This window comes from Polypterus senegalus, chromosome 7, assembly GCF_016835505.1.
Source record: "Polypterus senegalus isolate Bchr_013 chromosome 7, ASM1683550v1, whole genome shotgun sequence".
Classification (NCBI taxonomy): Eukaryota; Metazoa; Chordata; class Cladistia; order Polypteriformes; family Polypteridae; genus Polypterus; species Polypterus senegalus.
The window spans coordinates 89,198,043-89,218,157 of record NC_053160.1 but is presented as its reverse complement, the minus strand read 5'-3'; the positions used below and the strand labels follow the sequence as shown (position 1 = coordinate 89,218,157).

Sequence of the window (20,115 nt, the reverse complement as noted above, 5' to 3'; positions counted from 1 at the left end):
ATGTCATTAAAGGTAAATTATAGGGGAATAATGGATGTGGAACACATAGAATTATACTACTGGACAATACTGAAGAGAACAGAATGCACCAGAGTTGGAGCTTGCATTCCATGATGATTCTGGTTAAACCAAAAATCCGAGTTTGGACATTTTACCATCCCCGTGTGTATTTTTTTCTAAGCATTGCAGTTTCTTCTCACATCCCAAATATATGTGTGTTAGTAAATGTTAGAAAATCTAATTTGTCCCAATATGAATGAGTACAGGTATCTACAACAGGGTGTTAACATTTCTCCTAAGGTTGCTTCCTGCCATTGGCCAAAACTGCTATGGTAGGGTCAATTTGTATTAGATCAAATAGGTCCCATTTTCTGAAAGCATTCTTATAGTATATTTTCTGCCTTTTTTAGTTCCCTGACTGATTTATGTGCTTCAAACATAAACATTTGGTGTTGTCTTGACATTTCTAGAAACAGCCCAGTCTATCAAAAACCACAGCTATGCATACATCAGCAGTCATCCATTCAGGGAATTCTAGAATTATCAGTCAACCTATGCTGATTTGAGACTTAAGAAGATGCTGAAATCTACAAGAAAAACATTGCAAAAACTTGAAGACCATGACAATTATTAGTCTGGGATTCAACTCCAGTTTCCTAGAATTGTAACACAGTAATGAGAACCACTATGCCACCATGCTGTCCTTTCATGCTTCAAAACAAGGGAACTTGTCAAGACACACTTTGTAATCCCATACTCAGCTTATCCCAGTGACATTGTACATTGAGCCGATGAATATAGGAAAGCCATATCTTCCTATTCCCCAGCAGAACATCTGTAGCAATTGTAGCTTTTCAATTCCCATCCCCTTTATCAAAAACAGGATGGAGAAGCCCGCCTGTTATAGTAAACATCATCAACCTTGCCATCATCATGTAGTCATTCCGTTCAATAGGTCCAACTATTCACTTGGAATGAAGCCGAGTTCATTTTTATCGCACCTGCATCCTGAAACACCAATGCTTTCTTTCTGCTTTTCACAAAGTCTGACAGGTGTCATTTGATTCACAATGTCCAGTCATTCCTCCCTCGAGTTCATTATTTCCTGTCCAGTAAAGGACTAAGGAAGGCATGTTGTTTACAAGAAGCAAGAATCAAAAAACAAAAGAGCAGTGCGGGGCTTCCTGTTAAACTGAAATGAATCTACTTAACATAAAAATACACCATAAGTATCAGAATCTGCAGCACGGAAAGCAGAAATAATATTTTTTAAAAGAGTAAATAAACAATTAAAGCTATTAGGGCCTCTTTTCATTCAGTTTAAGCATTTAGTCCAGGTGGCAAGGACCTCATTTAACTGCCATGGGGAAATGTTTTGCATTTTAAACCCAGAATGAATGAAGAGATATTTGCCATTGCCATTTTTATCCTGAAAGCAACCTAAAATCTTTGTAAAGAAATGCAGCTTGGGCACTTGGCAGGTGCTCAGAGTCACTAACGCCAGCTGCTACTTTTTAGAACAACTTACACCGTGCCAGCTGCATTTTTCTTTTCCTTTTTCTTTTATTATTATTATCAAGAGGGGGTGAAATATTCAAACTTAACAGTGCGTGGAAATCCACAGGCCACCACTCCATTCGTCTTCCACTTTAAAGCTCTCTTTTATTTGACAATTTTGGCATTTTTGCTTCCAGAGTGTATTCATTATTTGCTTTTGTCTGGCGACAGTGTAATATTTCTAAACAGTCTCTTTCTTTCTTCACAGCGTTAACTCCGAATAGTTTATTGAGAGGAAGCATTTTTTCAAGGCTGCCATTATATCAACACTGACAGCAGCTCAGTTTACTGCTGATAAAAATGCCCCATGGCAGCTTAAAAGAAGTGTAAGAAATGCACAAAGTAAAATGGGGTGCAAAGCCAGCCAGGGCTGGTGATTAATGTTACCACTCATCAAGTTTCTTTGCTCAGCATGGGTTCAATAAACAGCAAATCAACACACAAATGTACAAGGCATGTAGAAACTGGTGAAAATAATAAAAACTGTGAAGGAGTTACATAAAATTACAAAACAAGAAGTAAACATGGTTAAAGAAGAATTTTCAGTAGAGTTGAACAAGTCTGATTTTTTGTGCAGATTAACATAGAGGGCCTATTAAAGGACAGAACCTCTTGAAAATATTAAAGCATAATTATAGTAAATACTGAACTGATTTACTAAATCTTAATACATAAAACTAAAACCTGTATTAGCTGAAGAGGGTATAGGAGTGGACAGGGTGCTACAGGTCCAATGTGAGTGGAGCACCCCACACCTTTAGAGGGTCCTCAGCACTCTTTTTGGACCCCAGCTACATATTGGGGAAAATTGGCTATCTGGATGTTTCCCTTCTAATTAAGTGATACCTAAAATTCTGGTTTGCAGTAACACCTAGAGTAGGTCAGCTAGGGGGACCTCTAGAAGGATGCTATCAAGACCTTCAAAGCACAATCCTAAATCTTGGAGAAACTGCAAGGTTTCCCTTAGAATTGGCTCCAGCATGAGCTATAAGGACACTTCAGATTGAGCTCGGAGTTGGAAGTGTAGGCAAGAACAGAGACAAGAATTTGTAGAAAGAGACAAAAACAATGTTGGGAGTGCCTGTTGGGGTATTATGTTGGGTAATTGGACAGCTAGCTGATTGGGTTGATAGGAGCTTACTTATTTAACCGAGCCTAGAAGGCAGCAAGTATTTACCGTGTACGTCACATGTAACAAATCTAGGTTTTTAATGTTCTGTTGTAAGTCTGTTTCACATCAGAACTATTTTCACTTATTTTTGTGGTTACTTAGATTTTCTATCACTATACTGGTGATGCGGATACTCATTGCCATTTTGTGGCAGTGTCTGTAAGGCCTCTGTCATATTTTTTACTGTTGCTATACTCATTGACAATTGCATGAAAAATAATCTGAAAGAAACATCTCAGCTCTAGCAAAAATCATCCTAGATATGATGATGGAAACAAGCTATCCTTTTCATATTTGTAAAGCTATAAATAAGACGTACAGAGGCATATTTGTCTAATGTACAAAACAATATTTTTCTCCTTTTTATAAAAAATTTTCAGCCCCGTATTACCCATTTTTGCTTGCACAACAAAAATGATTTTTTAAATTGTTCCACGTTTTTATGGAGACCCTCTCTAACTCATTCGTTGTTTGTGGGCTCTATAATGGTGTTATGTCCAGCTCTTATTCCAGATTCTGAGAACAAAGTGCAGTGCCCAGCCTTGTGCCACGTGCTTGCACTTGGGAGTCAGCATAAGGGCTCTGGTGATAGTAGTTACCCGACGAACCAGGGGTTGGTTTAGGTCACACTGCCACATTCACGTATACTGGGTCATTTTAGGACTACCAACTAAGATAACATTCATGTGTTTAGGATGTAGGAGAAAAATCCATATGGTCACAGGAAGAACATAAAAACTCTAAAGAGACCATAATTAAACTGGAAATTGAACCAATGCTGTAAGTCAGCAACGTTTGTCACTGTACCACCATACCACCCTTACAGGTGAAGAAATTCAAGAGTCATGAATATTTTTCTCACCTTTGCCAAAAGTGCAATATCTATTGCACCACCTTCAGCGCTGTATCCAGGGAAAGACATGAGATAACCTAATAAAATCTAGAAACTTTATCATAGTAAAGGCTTATGTCCTTAAGTAGCTGATGGATTTCTTGAATGACTATAAACATCTAATTTCCTCAAACAAAAATACAAAAATAAATTCTTTATTGATCTGACAAGTTTACAACATAGGCCACTGCAACATGGTACCTAATCTTCAATGAGACATGGTGTCTCATCTTATTTTATTTTTGTATTTTATTTAATTGTACAATTTTGGGGAGACATGATAGTGCAGTTATAAGCACTACCCCCTCAAAAATGATTTAATTCTCACCTCAGTGTGTATGTGTCTGAGTGGATTTTTCTGGGTACTCTAGTTTCCTCACCTATCCTAAACACAAAAATGTTGGGTAAACTGATTCAAAGTTGAGTGAATGTGCCCAATGATGGACTGGACTCCAGGCCAGAATTAATTTGTACCTTGTGTCTAGTACTGATGAAATTCCCATAATCCTGTAACCCAAATAATGGGTTCAGAAAGAAAAATGATGGATGATACTGTGTTGTGTGGCACAATGGCACAACAAGAAGCATTGTCACAATTTGATTCCTTTTGACCCTTAATCATAAAAACCAAAAACATATTTATAGACACTAGGATGCAAGCAGGTTCAAGTTGCTGACATAACAGATTTAATTGACCGGTGAACCTGACTAAGGAGAAGCTAGTGAAAAAATACTTGGATGGAGACAATATAACATGATATAAAATTCTCAAACAAACTAAATCTAATTCAGGGAAATGGTGGGGTGGAAGGGAGTTGGTAGTGGGTACAGTACAATCATTTTTTTAAATTCCTCTATTGATTTCTTCCATTAATAAATCATACACTAACAAAACACCTTCATCAGAGCCAACTTGAAGGATACTCTGGAGGATACTTGAAGACCACAAGTTCAATTAGTCTAGCTCACGCTCACATTGTATTTTGCATGCTCAGACCTTTTCCCACACCACTGCTTTACTATATCAAACAGTTTTACAACCTTGGCTAAAACGCACAGTCCTCTGTGTTGTCATTGTCTGAAGCAAAATAAAGTTTTCCCCCTGAGCACTGTTTAAATCTGACAATTTTTTTTTTGCCTTTACTCAACAGACAAAACAAAAATCACTGACTGCATCAAATGCATATGAGACGGCCATATGTGGGCAGCTGACGATACCAGCAGATTGCGGGAGACCACAAACAGCTGAACACTTGAGTTCCTACATTTAATAATCTGTCAGGAAAGTCCAAATTGGTGTCCCCTAAAAGACGTATTACTTGCCCTGCTAGACTGATGGGACATAAGGCTGCTCATCAGCTGCACATACTGACAGGTACAATAGGAATGCTAGACCTGGGAGGCAACAGCAGTAACCACTCTGCCACCATCTTATCTGTTATAATAGGAAAACTAGACCTGGAAGGCAACAACACTAACCACTCTGCCATCATCTTGCTCTGTTACTATAATGCATTTTAATTATATAGTGCTTTTCCCATGCTCAAGGTGCTTAAGTTGATTTTTTTTAAAACACCATTAGTCTGATGAAGATATGGATAGTATTTCTAGACCTTATCCAGTGGATCTCTGCAGATGACGGGGAAAGGAACTTCCAATTACAATTTCAGATATTTAAAAATTTTATTTTCATCTATTCATATATTGTAGTGCTCCTAAATTTGTGCAAAATATTTGTCTAAATTGTATCTGGAACAAGATATTAAACTGTGAGCACTAGTGATGATTGCCCACCTCACTAGGTCATATGTTTTTGGAGAGCTTTACATTTAGTTGAATTTTGCAAATGTCTCAGATAGCCACTCATCTTAACTTGTTTCCAGTATCTTTAACAGCAATATTTGGAGCCACACTAGCTGGAATAACATTACGTTAGGAAAAATCAGTTGTAATTACCTATACTATAATGCTTGCAAAAAGACTTAATTGGCTTAATCTTAATCCACCCTTTAAAACTCAATGAGAAAGCAACATCTTATATTATGTAAATTGGAAAAAATGAAATTCCTCTCTGAGGAATGATTGAAAAATTCTCTAGAAATCAAATAGAATTCATTAAGTATTATGTTAAAACAGCTTTACATTTTTTTTTTGCTTGTATGTTTCTGCTGTTATAAGGAATCAAATTGTTTTTTTTTTTTTGTTATATAATTCTTTAATGTGCATTGGGAAAGGAGATAATATATATTTTTTTAAGCTTGATGTTTTTTTAAGTACAATGACTGTATTTTATGTGAGTATATATATGAACAGTGAGTTACTGTATGTGTTCTCTTCTCTGAGATTTGTTTTTCAAAAATAAAATATCTCTAGCAGCATATGCTCTCACAAAGCCAACACAATTATAACATAGTAGGCAAATAATGGGTTTTGGGCTTAATGGAGCATGCCAGATGTAAAACTGTTTTATACCAGCATACTGCACCCATATTGTATAACCACACCACACCACATCACCCTTGAATTAACTTCTTTTTAACAGTTTACACAGAGGTACAGCCTACAGTAGTAATGGCAAGTGCTGGTGGTAAGTCAAAAGATGGAACAAACTTCAATTGGAAAATTTATAAAGCAAGTAAAAAAGGTAGCACACACTTAGAAGACAATGATTACAAGTAAAATACACACAACAGCACATAAATCAATTAACTTCTTGCCCTACGTAGTGCAACATTCAGTGCTGTCACTAAAAAGTGAATAAGTTGTAACTGCCCAAGGCTGCTTGATGGCTTACATCCAGTACTGCCTAGACGGCGCTGAACTGGATTAAGTGGATTTAAGATTGTATGTGTGTACAAGTGACTTCCTCTTAGTCATACTCCTGATGGAGATTATCTATTATGTAGGATGTTCTCTTTAAAGACCGATAAAGTAACTGATGAAATATTCATGCACAAGATAAAAGATATTTTAAAGGACACACAATTGATTTTAATATGTTAAAGATGTGAAAAGGTTTTTAATGTCTAAGGTGGTCCTATACATCTGATTGTCACTGAAGCCTTCATACTGTATATAAAGGATGATAGGAAGGATCTGTTCTTGCAGATCTCCAGTATTCCTTTGAACACAATTGCCATCTCAGACACTTTTACAGGTTTCTAATGGAAATGACTTTAAATACAGCAATAAGGCAATGACCTGAACCTGTGGCTTCAAAATGTTGGCAACTGCCTTAGCAAGGAAGTAGTTCATAGGCAATAATTCAATATGAGCTTGTGTTCTGGAAAGAGCAGCCATACATCACTGTAACAAACATGAAATAGCTTACTGCTGAATTCCAGATATGCACTTGGCGACTCAAACACTGGCTATAAAAATTACAGCAGAAACGTTTTGATTTTTAAGACCATTACAGAACTATGGAAATGTAAATATGCAATATGAAATGAAAATGTAATTGTTCTAGGAAAATGATAGATAGATAGATAGATAGATAGATAGATAGATAGATAGATAGATAGATAGATAGATAGATAGATAGATAGATAGATAGATAGATAGATAGATAGATATTGTTGCCCATCACATTCAAGTATAAGGGAGGAATGTCTGAAGTGGGACACCTGTCCACCACAAATCATACGCACACTAAAACATTCACTAAAAGGTGAATAAGTTGTAACTATCCAAGGCTGCTTGATGCCTTACATCCAATGCTGCCTAGACAACACCAAATTGGATTAATTGGATTTAAGACTGTATGCTTACAGTCCTCTTCAATTCATTTTTTTCTTTTATAGCGCTCTTCATTAAGTCAAGACTAAAAGCAACTATACAAGAAGAAATCCACAGTCATTTCTCTTTAACGTTTTGCAAACAAAAGCAGAAATACTAGAGAAAAGTGTCCAAGCAGTGCTACCTTTAATGACTGAATATATGACTCAAATTTAACACTTCACTGATCACATAGAATAAACAATAAAAACACAGACATAGCCAAGCCATTCTGGAGTGTTAGAGATCTTCCATCTTTTTTATGATGATAGCACATTACAATCCAATAGTATTACAGACTTTCCAAAGGTCTCTGTCACTGGAAATGATCCTATTAGCCATACAAAGTTGTAATTATATGGATCTAATCAAGTTTAGTGTGGGACACTACAAACAAGAGGGCTGGATCTGGAGTGGAGAGGAGAGGAGGTAAGTCAGGAGGCTAGAATGCAGCAAAAGTTAAGAAAGAGTCAGGCTGAATAGGCAACTATTACCACCATCAATTTTATTTCATTCAATTACAATTCTCTGGAATAGATTTTTCTCTCCTACTATGAAAATATGAAAAAGTAATATGGTACTCAATCTTTGACCTGAAAACCAGTACAATCTTGACAAGTGTCAGGATCTGACCTTGGAAGCCCAAAATGACTAGTTCCACAGCAGTCTTTGGGGTATTCTAGATGAGTATTGTCACTAACATGCACTTAAAATTACCAAAAATGGACGAAACGTATTTATAACGTAAGGGAACACTTTTTCATCAGAGAAGAACTAATAAAAATTAGCGGCAACATAGGCAAAGTAAATGTTTTCTTAGCTAAATTGATGAAGCTACTTGATAGCTACTCACCGGAAATATAGCACAGCCCTGACTCAAAACCCACCAGAGGACTTCATAACAAGTTACAGCAGTGAGAAGAAACAAAGTTTAACATCATGCTTGGTGACATTGAATGATGTGAAGTAATGTAAGGGTGTTTTTTGTCCTCCTTGAAGAAGTCGCAAGCAGGCTCTAGGCCAAAAACTAATTTTCTTTTAATTCAACAAGTTAAGCAACTTGAATGGTTTCCTCCAGCCACAGAAGGGCCACACCAGAGGAATATATGTTTGGATACAGTCATAAAGATCACTGAGCAATAAGAAGACAGTGCATTTAAAGTCACTTTGGAATGAATGAGGTGATTTTATGCCAGCAAAAGTAAATTATTATTTTGAAAATAAAGTTGCATTAAAGGAAATATCCACTAGCACTACCAAAAGTCCCATCTTTGTTTACTGATGGTGGCCTCCATGTATTTATGTTTCCCTAGTCATGACTAATAAAGCTTGTTGCTTTGGTCTCATCATTACCCAAGATTGCAGATAACTGTACTCATTCTAGTGATTCTTTAATAGTTTTCTGGTGCTCTTCTTAATTGACTTTTGGCACATCTTTACTTTTTGGTTCTTATGTAAAAGATTAGACACACATATTTTTGACTTGAAATCCTTGCTTTCCTCTTGGCTACATCTTTTCCCCTAATCCATTTTGTTTATTGATATTTTTCCATTCAAGAATCACTCTACATGTGACCACACTGAGTTTATGAGCCTGTAAACCCTTGAATACTAAGGACATCATCTAAGGAAGAAGTCACTCAACCAGCACAAGTGGTAGACACCACTGTGTCACACCAGCCTTTAACATAAAGTGTATTTCTCCAGAATTACTCCATCACACAACATTGTAGAAATTCAAATAAAGGTGCAGAAAATTGGAGGAATGGTTTTGTCCACTGTAGGGGACACTAATGCATTCTGCTACCAGGCCTTTGTCATTCTGTCACAATTGTAGGCAGTGTTTGTAACACCTACAGTATATATCCGATCACTGAGGTCAATAAATGTGCTGCATGTTCTTATTTTATACTGTCACTTCTATAATCCCAAAAACTTTAAAAGGTGCCATTGCTGCAGCAGCAAGTGGAGAGCTACTGTACGTTAACTGGTACTTTACCTCTGTGCTGCAACAGTAGCTAGATTTAGGACTTGGGGTGGCAAATGCAATTTTCCAAGGATAAAAAAGCAACTCTGCGGTGGGCTGGTGCTCTGCCCAGGGTTTATTTCTTGTCTTGTGCCCTGTGTTGGCTGGGATTGACTCCAGCAGACCCCCGTGACCCTGTAGTTGGGATATAGTGGGTTGGATAATGGATGGATAAAAAAGCAACTGGTTCAAATACTCCTTCATCTCAATTGCTTTTAATTTTATAAACAAGGTTTACTTTAATAAACATCCATACTTAAATCTTGAGCTGAATCATTCCTGCCAATCATTAGATAAACCTTAATGTTGGTTTAATTTTTATATGTAACTAACTGTGTAAGCCTGTGCTGTAAAAAGGCCAGGGTCCTAGAAACTATTGAAATCGTCAGAACAAAATTTGAAATATGGAGATGTCAGGTAATTGAAAGGAACTCTGGGCATCTCTGTCTTTGGAGGATTTGTTTTGCCGATGTGCTTACATCGTTTGTGCATTAGTGGCAGGAGGAAAAGTAAAAGGAAGACCATTTTGTTGATGTTAGCGGCTAAGTGACTTTGTCTTTCTTCTGAGTTTCGTTTTGCTGACGTGTTGGCCCCTCTTTCTGTTTCCTCAGAGGTGGAGCCCTTACCCCAACTCCACCTCTCACTTCCGGGCCAGACACACACACACTTCCACACGTAGACATTTATATATAAGATACTTACAATCTGATGTTATACCAGAAGTGTTATGTTTACTACTATATTTTATTTATTTGCTCAAAGTTTATGGTTGATGACCGAGGTCTGCAATGTGATGTCTCCGTAAAAACCTGCTAACAAACTAAATATCCCTCTTTTGAAAATAAACTTTCATTGAATTAAACTGAATTGAATTCACAACAGCTACAGTGTACATACAGTGCTGTGACCAGCTGGCATTAACAAGTGACTGCACAAAGTGTCTCTGCCCTGAAAACAATAATAATTATTAGGAAATAATTCTCTAATCAAGTGCATGTAGCCGCTCCACCTATATGCAGATACCTTCACATGAAAGTGACACTTAAAATCAAAGCTGCTCCTGTAGTAGCATTCGTTCTCATCAGAACATCAGAAGTGAACTAATCCAGATAAGTAAAGTTGTATAAACGTTTTGACAATTTGAATTACATTTTCATTTACAAACATTACAGTAAATTTTGAAACTGCAGCTTGTTTTATTTTGGCCCACACAGATCCATTTCAATTTCTGGCAACTCAGCACAAGACTGAAACCAAGGAAAAAAATAAATAAATAAATAAAACTGTACGACAGGGAATATGAGCCGCAATGCACTCAACTTCCATCAAACTAATATAATGACTGGCAAAAAAACGACAGTTATGCTGCAGTCGTCTGTCACATAAGGTTCCGCTTAAAGAGAAAGTCTAGGTAGAAAATTTTTGGAATGAAATGCCTAAAGAAGACAATAAAACAAAACATTTGGTTATGATGTCTCTAACTAAACTTGCATAAATGTTGCCTGTTAAACCTGGGGAATGTAGACAGGCTGTCATGTTCAAAAATATGTACAAATGCTGATATACAGAACAGTGGAAGGCCTTCATTTTTTTCATTCCACACCAATACCCAGTTAATTACACAACATAAATATGGTACTTCAAACATAACACATTAAAGATTTTCTACCACTAAAGAATAAAAAAAAATGCATTTTCAGAAAGTCCTTCAGCCACGGCTCTGAAAAAGAATGCAAGCATTTCCTGTGGAAACTGTATGTTTGCCAGCTTTGTGTGCTTTGCAAAGCAACATGGCATTTTATAAATGGACAAAATTTCTCTTTCTTATTACTCACCACCTGCAGATGAGAACAATTAAGCAGACTAGCAAAATAGATTGGCTTTTTTTAAAAATGTTGCTCAGTTAAATCCATAACTGAAAGACAAGCAGCCTGTAGTCAGATCTATCACACTGATAACCTTTTTGCAGCTCAGTGGCTCCGAAGTATAAAGTTCCACACGTGCCAAAAAAAGTTTATTTAGACTGCGGCATACTGATGTACAATGTGGCCATTTATTTCAAACAAAATCCTAAACAGTTTACACAAAGTACCATTTACCAAAGGTCCTGACCATTAAAAAAGATTGTATCATTTAAGGTTTTTTTACTATCCTCAATGTTAGGCTTCACTTTAACTTAATGCATGTTAAAAGATGAAAAATGCTGCATGCACTCTTCAGTTACTGGTAGTTAAATAAGTGATATTATAAATCTCTTTTCTCAGTTCAGGATAGATAGATAGATAGATAGATAGATAGATAGATAGATAGATAGATAGATAGATAGATAGATAGATAGAGTGGTGTGAAAAACTATTTGCCCCCTTCCTGATTTCTTATTCTTTTGCATGTTTGTCACACAAAATGTTTCTGATCATCAAACACATTTAACCATTAGTCAAATATAACACAAGTAAACACAAAATGCAGTTTTTAAATGATGGCTTTTATTATTTAGGGAGAAAAAAAATGCAAACCTACATGGCCCTGTGTGAAAAAGTAATTGCCCCCTTGTTCAAAAATAACCTAACTGTGGTGTATCACACCTGAGTTCAATTTCCGTAGCCACCCCCAGGCCTGATTACTGCCACACCTGTTTCAATCAAGAAATCACTTAAATAGGAGCTGCCTGACACAGAGAAGTAGACCAAAAGCACCTCAAAAGCTAGACATCATGCCAAGATCCAAAGAAATTCAGGAATAAATGAGAACAGAAGTAATTGAGATCTATCAGCCTGGTAAAGGTTATAAAGCCATTTCTAAAGCTTTGGGACTCCAGCGAACCACAGTGAGAGCCATTATCCACAAATGGCAAAAACATGGAACAGTGGTGAACCTTCTCAGGAGTGGCCGGCCGACCAAAATTACCCCAAGAGCGCAGAGACGACTCATCCGAGAGGTCACAAAAGACCCCAGGACAACGTCTAAAGAACTGCAGGCCTCACTTGCCTCAATTAAGGTCAGTGTTCATGACTCCATAAGAAAGAGACTGGGCAAAAACGGCCTGCATGGCAGATTTCCAAGGCGCAAACCACCGTTAAGCAAAAAGAACATTAGGGCTCGTCTCAATTTTGCTAAGAAACATCTCAATGATTGCCAAGACTTTTGGGAAAATACCTTGTGGACTGATGAGACAAAAGTTGAACTTTTGGAAGGCAAATGTCCGTTACATCTGGCGTAAAAGGAACACAGCATTTCAGAAAAGAACATCATACCAACAGTAAAATATGGTGGTGGTAGTGTGATGGTCTGGGGTTGTTTTGCTGCTTCAGGACCTGGAAGGCTTGCTGTGATAGATGGAACCATGAATTCTACTGTCTACCAAAAATCCTGAAGGAGAATGTCCGGCCATCTGTTCGTCAACTCAAGCTGAAGCGATCTTGGGTGCTGCAACAGGACAATGACCCTAAACACACCAGCAAATCCACCTCTGAATGGCTGAAGAGAAACAAAATGAAGACTTTGGAGTGGCCTAGTCAAAGTCCTGACCTGAATCCAATTGAGATGCTATGGCATGACCTTAAAAAGGCGGTTCATGCTTGAAAACCCTCAAATAAAGCTGAATTACAACAATTCTCAAAAGATGAGTGGGCCAAAATTCCTCCAGAGCGCTGTAAAAGACTCATTGCAAGTTATCGCAAACGCTTGATTGCAGTTATTGCTGCTAAGGGTGGCCCAAACAGTTATTAGGTGCAGGGGGCAATTACTTTTTCACACAGGGCCATGTAGGTTTGGATTTTTTTTTCTCCCTAAATAATAAAAACCATCATTTAAAAACTTCATTTTGTGTTTACTTGTGTTATATTTTACTAATGGTTAAATGTGTTTGATGATCAGAAACATTTTGTGTGACAAACATGCAAAAGAATAAGAAATCAGGAAGGGGGCAAATAGTTTTTCACACCACTGTAGATAGATAGATAGATAGATAGATAGATAGATAGATAGATAGATAGATAGATAGATAGATAGATAGATAGATGTTCAAAGGAGATGATGTCCATTGAGATAACACAAGGTGAATTCTCCTTTTACCCATAAGTATGAGCTCTTTTATCTTCTAAAATTCAAAGGTGCAGACTAATTTGCCCACCTTCCACATACCACTAAACACTTATGTCACCTACTCAGGACTTCACAACACTGGTTAATCAAACTTGTGTCACTTATTCTTTGCTCTACCTCACCTATCGTCTCCAAATTTACTTTATAACTTCACTAGCTCAAGTTAAGGATATTGGGAATTTGCAAGGGTCATTCAATTTGATCTGTGTCTGTTGCTATGCAACACTAATAACATAGCTGTCACATGACAAGACAGGGGAAATTCAAAAGCAATTTTGGGTGATCGTATTGTCCTACCCTACCATTGTGTGCAGTGTGTGTTTGCAATGTCCTCATTTGTGTTATTCTGGCATTTAAGTGTAACTCCTGAGCTATTTGACCTGTCCTTTGAATTCTGTGATTTTTTACTTTGTGATTCTAGGCCCAGATCCCTCATGGACCCCGTGATCATCAGAGGAGACTGTGTGCAGAGGGTACAGACCTATAAATACCTAGGAGTGCAACTGGATGATAAATTGGACTGGACTGCCAATACTAATGCTCTGTGTAAGAAAGGTCAGTGTCGACTATACTTCCTTAGAAGACTGGCATCCTTCAACATCTGCAATAAGATGCTGCAGATGTTCTGCCAGACAGTTGTGGCGAGCGCCCTCTTCTACGCGGTGGTGTGCTGGAGAGGCAGCATAAAGAAGAAGGACGCCTCACACCTGGACAAACTTTTGAGGAAGGCAGGCTCTATTGTAGGAATGAAGCTGGACAGTTTGACATCTGTGGCAGAGCGACGGGCACTGAGCAGGCTCCTGTCAATCATGGAGAATCCACTGCATCCACTGAACAGTATCATCTCCAGGCAGAGGAGCAGCTTCAGTGACAGACTGAGGAGATCGTTCGTCCCCCACACTATGCGACTCTTCAATTCCACCCGGGGGGGTAAAATGTCACATTACTCAAAGTTATTATCTGTTTTTACATGCATTTTTATTACTCTTTAATTTAATATTGTTTCTTTGTATCAGTATACTGCTGCTGGATTATGTGAATTTCCCCTTGGGATTAATAACGTATCTATCTATCTATCTATCTATCTATCTATCTATCTATCTATCTATCTATCTATCTATCTATCTATCTATCTATCTATCTATCTATCTATCTATCTATCTATCTAGTGTTGTTGTCCTTTTTTTTAAACATAGTGCACAACATTGAATTTATGATTTGTTTTGTACTATTTGTATACCTTAATCACGACTGATCATCTGATGTTGACAGGTTTTTGAAACTCCTTGGAACAATATAAGTGCTGTTGCTCTAACTTTCAACCAATCATCTTTGATTTGATGTGTTTTGATATACATGTTAATCCCTGAGGGGAAATTCAACTCACTCTCTAACAGCATACACAAGGAAGTGACAGATAAAATAAGGATTACTGTATCCCAAATTTGCATTTGAAATTATAAAACCTTCCTTTGTAATTCATAAAAACGTGTGCAACATTTGTTGTTGTATAACATTCGGAGAAAACCATATTTTTTTTAGTATTATTATTAAACACTGTCAAATTGTATGCCTATGATCATAAATTCATCCATCCATCCTCCAACCTGCTACAGTATATCCTAACTACAGGGTCACAGGGGTCTGCTGGAGCCAATCCCAGCCAACACAGGGCGCAAGGCAGGAAACAAATCCTTGGCAAGGCGTCAGCCCACTGCAGGGCACACACACACACCAAGCACACACTTGGGACAATTGAGAATCGCCAATGCACCTATGTCTTTGGACTGTGGGAGAAAATCAGAGCACCCAGAAGCAACCCACACAGACACGGGGAGAACATGCAAACTCCCCACAGGGAGGATCTAGGAAGCGAACCTGGGTCTCCTAATTACAAGGCAGCAGTGCTACCCACTGCGCCACCTGATCATAAATTCCCCCTTTATAATGTCAATGGCTTAGTTTAAAACTGATTGGTTAAAGGTGAATGACTGTCTTGAAACAACAAATCTAATGTTGTCCAGATTCTTTGAAATTCTCTTTTGGTTTATGGGCTTTACACGTTTTTAAGGCATGTTTTGATCTGTACACAAACCATGGTTTGTGCTTACCAACCTCTGAAACATTTTATTTTGTACAAAATTCAACACCAGGGTGCTCTGCTGATGTTTCCACATCTGTGGGCATGACAGACTGGCACATACACTTAAAGAAATTTTGTAGCAAAGGCACCATGCAAGCTCCCATTTAATTTCCCCTGCAACCGCCTATAATGCCACAGTTACAGAATTAATGTTGCTTAGCAAAAGGCCAAGTTAAGAGGGGTCAGGGAAAATACAGGCAAAAGGAAGGACTTGGTGCAGTACCCAAGAGAGAAGGATTTTAAAAACTGATGTTGCCATGACTTTTTACCCAATGTGTTGATACTATTAAAGGCCCATGACCCATGAGACAAATCAACTCAATGCCTTTAAACATTCATCCAGAAAAGCTTCCATCTTCAATCTTTGGACTATAACTGACATCTAGCCATCCCACGTGTGATCCTTTCCCATCTCATGGCCATCATCGAAGTCCTTCTTTTATTGGTTTGTCTGACATCTAACTCTGCCCATGTCTGACTCGTCCCTATTTCGCATCCCTCAGCAAGGATATTCCCATATATGATAAAAGTCTGAAATCTGACTCCACCCACATTTTAAGCCTCCCCAATCTACAACCCTCAGTGAGGCCCCATTACTTATTTGGTGAGAGTCTGACATCTGACTCCACCCCATCTCACATCCCTCAGCAAGGATCTTCCACCTTTCCAAGCCCTGTTCTGTGGTACTGCCCAGTTGTAGGCAGAAACACATTACTTGGCTGCTAGATGTTTTACAGACTGGCTAGATTTCCAGTCACCTGCAGCACCCTTTCTGTTGTGGGGGGACAGACACGCACTTTCTTTTCTGGAAATGTACTTGCTGTCATAAGTTCCCAAAAGGGCCAAAAATGAACTCACGTACAAGCAAGGTGTTGGAACTCAGTGGACAAAGCATCTAGGTTTTACATTACTGCAATTAAAAATAAATCCATAGATATTTAAAATGTTTTTTTTTATAATAATTGCTACCTCTGAAAACTGTGTTCATCTAACATGTTACACCTTTAAATTAACGTGCATGGAAGCAGGTGGCACTTTAAAAAATTAATAAAGTTATATTATTTTCTTTACAGCATACTACTTACCTCCAGGCATTAGGTTATACTACATTATGAAGAAGATTAAATATAAGAATAAGATGTTAGCAACTGTATATTCATTTTCATGTATCTAATTAGTTTGTGAACACTGGAGCAAATATGTAATTTAAACTCTCTGCCTTGTGACTCAGGAAACACACTTCCCTTAATACTTAATTGAACAATGGGTAAAAAGGACTTGAAAAAGCTACCACTCTATTATAATTGTTAAACCAACAGCAAAAAGAAACTCTGTCATAAAAGAATATTACAATAAAGCACACCAGCATAACAATATACGTAACTGCAGAGCATTGTAGTTAAGTTTTAATTTAACATTTATTGATCACTTAATTATAATAGGTTTTCTTATTTGGTCATTGGGAAAATATTTCACGGTAAGTGATCGCTGCTATAATAATATATACAAAAGCAGCACGCTTGAACATATTTTGGCTCGGTTGTCAGTGAAAAAAGCAACTACTATGCAAACTCACATTGTGCAATTTATAGAAAAAAATAACGGAGCCACGTGATAGTTCCTCAACCAACTACAAGCCTTATTGTTTGCATTACATTTAATTATTACGAAAAACGAATAACTCAACTTCATGCATTCAGAAAACGAAGAGCAGCACTAATAAAATAAAAACATGCAGCCCAGGATTGCAGAAGCGCAAAACTGAATGATAATGAATTAGTATGACATGTTCACCAGGTACAATGCACGGTATTGGAAGTAGACTGACAAATCGATCGGCTTAATGGTGTGATATGCCAACTCGTAAATGGTATCCAAAAATCATTCTGCTAGTACTAATTCTACGTATCACAACAGCACTTTCCACCAGTAACTGTCCCGAGAAACAATGTATAAATGTTTTAGCCACCTGATCTGTCCGGAAACAGATTAACGAGTAAAAAGCTCAACACGGGGACCGTTATTTCAGAGACGGACTCTGATCCTCTAGTCAGCTTCAGACAATCCCCCCATCTGTTCAACCTCATTGTGCTCAGAATCGATTGGTTTTCTTTACCTCCGTTTGAGACAGGCAATTGTTTATTAAATAAATAGACTTTGTATCAAAAAATAAATAGATGACATTTTTCATCCGCGAAAAGAAAGAACAGAATGAAAGAAAGAGGTGTTTCTGGCGAAACCTCAGAACAAGCTCACGGATCTAAGACGCACCCCTTTTCCATTAAACCCCTTTGCCCGAGCTAATTTTACACACTCACACACAAAAATTGCACTTGTAATTATGAGAAACAAACAACAGCTCTTTGGAGTTTCCTTTAGTGTTTGTGCGACGACGTCCAGATTGGTCTTTGTCTTCAAAGACTTGTTACAGTACCATTATTGCATGATGGTGATAAAAATACATTACATGCAACATTGATTACAAGCGTTAGCGTACCGGCAGAGGCTACGCTCAAGTCCCCTTTCGGCTTCACTAGCATCCCTATCCTACTAAAATTGCGCACGGAGTGTACGGAGCGGAGCGCTCGGGGGTCCACAACTGCAGTCAAGAAGATTCCCCTTATTCTTAAAGGGGACAGCATAGCAAGAGAAGGAGCGAGTAAAGGACAAGCGCACTAGTCTATTGAGAACAGCCTTAAGTGACTCCTCATCAAAGAAAAGAAGAAAGAGAGGACATGCACACAAAAGAATTGGCTTTTCTACAATCTGTGTTATTTACAAGAACGCCTAATTAACGCAGCAGATCCCGCATCTTTTTATTTCAGCAGCTTCTCTTTAGCATAATATTGAAATGCAACACTGCATTCAATGTCAGGGTGAAAAGGGGGTGGGGAATGCTTATATATATGAAAATCACCCTTGCTGAAGTATCTAACGGTTTCCTCATATCTTAAGTCATAACTCACCGCGACTGCTCGTGCTTCCGATCTCGCCCCGTCGGCTCAGTGGATGAATCTGGCAGCGCGACTCGGGCTCCGCTCACTTTTCCTCTTTCTACCGGAAGCGGGGTACTTAGATTTTCAGGCAGCTCGAGGAAATGCGGTTTCCTAAAGCTCACACGCTCTCCTTTTCATTAGCACGTTTGCCAGCCAGGCGGTCTCCTTTATTTGTGCGCGACGGTAACGCACTAGCGCCTTGCTGCACGGCAATGCCCACCAAGGTAATTAATGAAAAAGGCACGAGATCAACCTTTAATCCACTCAGAAACTGAACCTACAGGATAACGGTTTTAAGTTGAACCTAGCGAATAACGGATTTAAGCCTTACCTTATTTTATTTAGCTGGTCCCGATGCACTTTTATTATTATTATTATATTTTTCATTTCTTAGTTTAAAATGTCAGCATTCATTTTGATTTTTTTACTTAAATACGTGTATGCACTTTTAACATGCACCACTGAAAAGGCGTGTTTTGTGTAACAAAGCCATGAAGTATAAGGTGTTTTTTAAATAAATACTGCATTCCCAAAACTAGCATCTACAAATAAACTAACTTCAGATAACACGTTTTACTTCTACCCTGCCACACATCCTGTTCTTGTAACCCTAACCAAGTGACTCCTTAGAGTTTCTCCACTTTTTTTTTTTTTTTTACTGTCATTTGCTATTCTAATAGTTAATTCTAACCAAAGTGTGCCCCGGTTTCCTTGAAATGGTAGACCACATTCTCTGAAAACACTAACATAAACTAAATCTGAAGGAATAAATGAATGAATCGCCTAATTATTTTAGACAAGAATTTTGGAGTGTTTACTTTCAAGTCTGTAAGGTTTTTTTTTTATAGCAGAAAGGAAGCCAGTGTATTGGAGCCAGCAGGAACTTTGTTGGCCATTGCATTTTTATCAGGACTTCAGTAAGGTCATATTGTTATTTGATAAGCTCAGATCTGTTAACATTTACCGCAGGAACATTAAAGTGAAGAAAAATGCATTTAAAATGAGTAAACTAAGTTTTTGTGCAGACAGAAAGGTATCAACATTTGCCACAGGAATACGAAAGTGAAGAAAGTTAATTTGAATTAATAAGCTGTATTTTCTGTGGAAATAGAATGATACTTACCTTTAGGAGAAGCATAACTGCCAAATCTCACATGTTCCAGTTGGGTGAGGTAAACACTTTATTCACTCCCATCCCATGTAATTTGCCTTTGGCTAATTAAAAAAAATAATTAAGTACATATCACATGCCCTAAAATATCTGAAGAATGTCACATCATTTTCCAAATGTAATCTCCAGTAACTTCTGAACATCCAAAAATGTTAGAAATTGGAGCACAGAGAAGGACAGTGCCAGTCCTGCTCCACTGACAGAATGAGGAGATCTTTCCTCCATCACACTATGCGACTCTTCAATTCCACCCTGTAGGGTAAACGTTAACATTATTC

At 37.8% G+C, this 20,115-nt stretch overlaps 1 protein-coding gene across 3 annotated transcripts in view; it reads right to left on the bottom strand.

Moving 5' to 3' along the window:
• The window catches only part of LOC120532703 (synuclein, alpha interacting protein), a 243,708-nt gene extending 224,926 nt beyond the window's left edge, over positions 1 to 18,782 (bottom strand). For 2 of the 3 annotated variants that reach the window (XM_039758998.1, XM_039758999.1), the window contains exon 1: positions 18,637 to 18,782. The gene's annotated coding sequence lies outside the window, so the exon portion shown is untranslated. The remainder of the gene's footprint in view (positions 1 to 18,636) is intronic. The other variant, XM_039759000.1, reaches the window with a different exon arrangement.
• Positions 18,783 to 20,115: the final 1,333 nt, after the last annotated feature.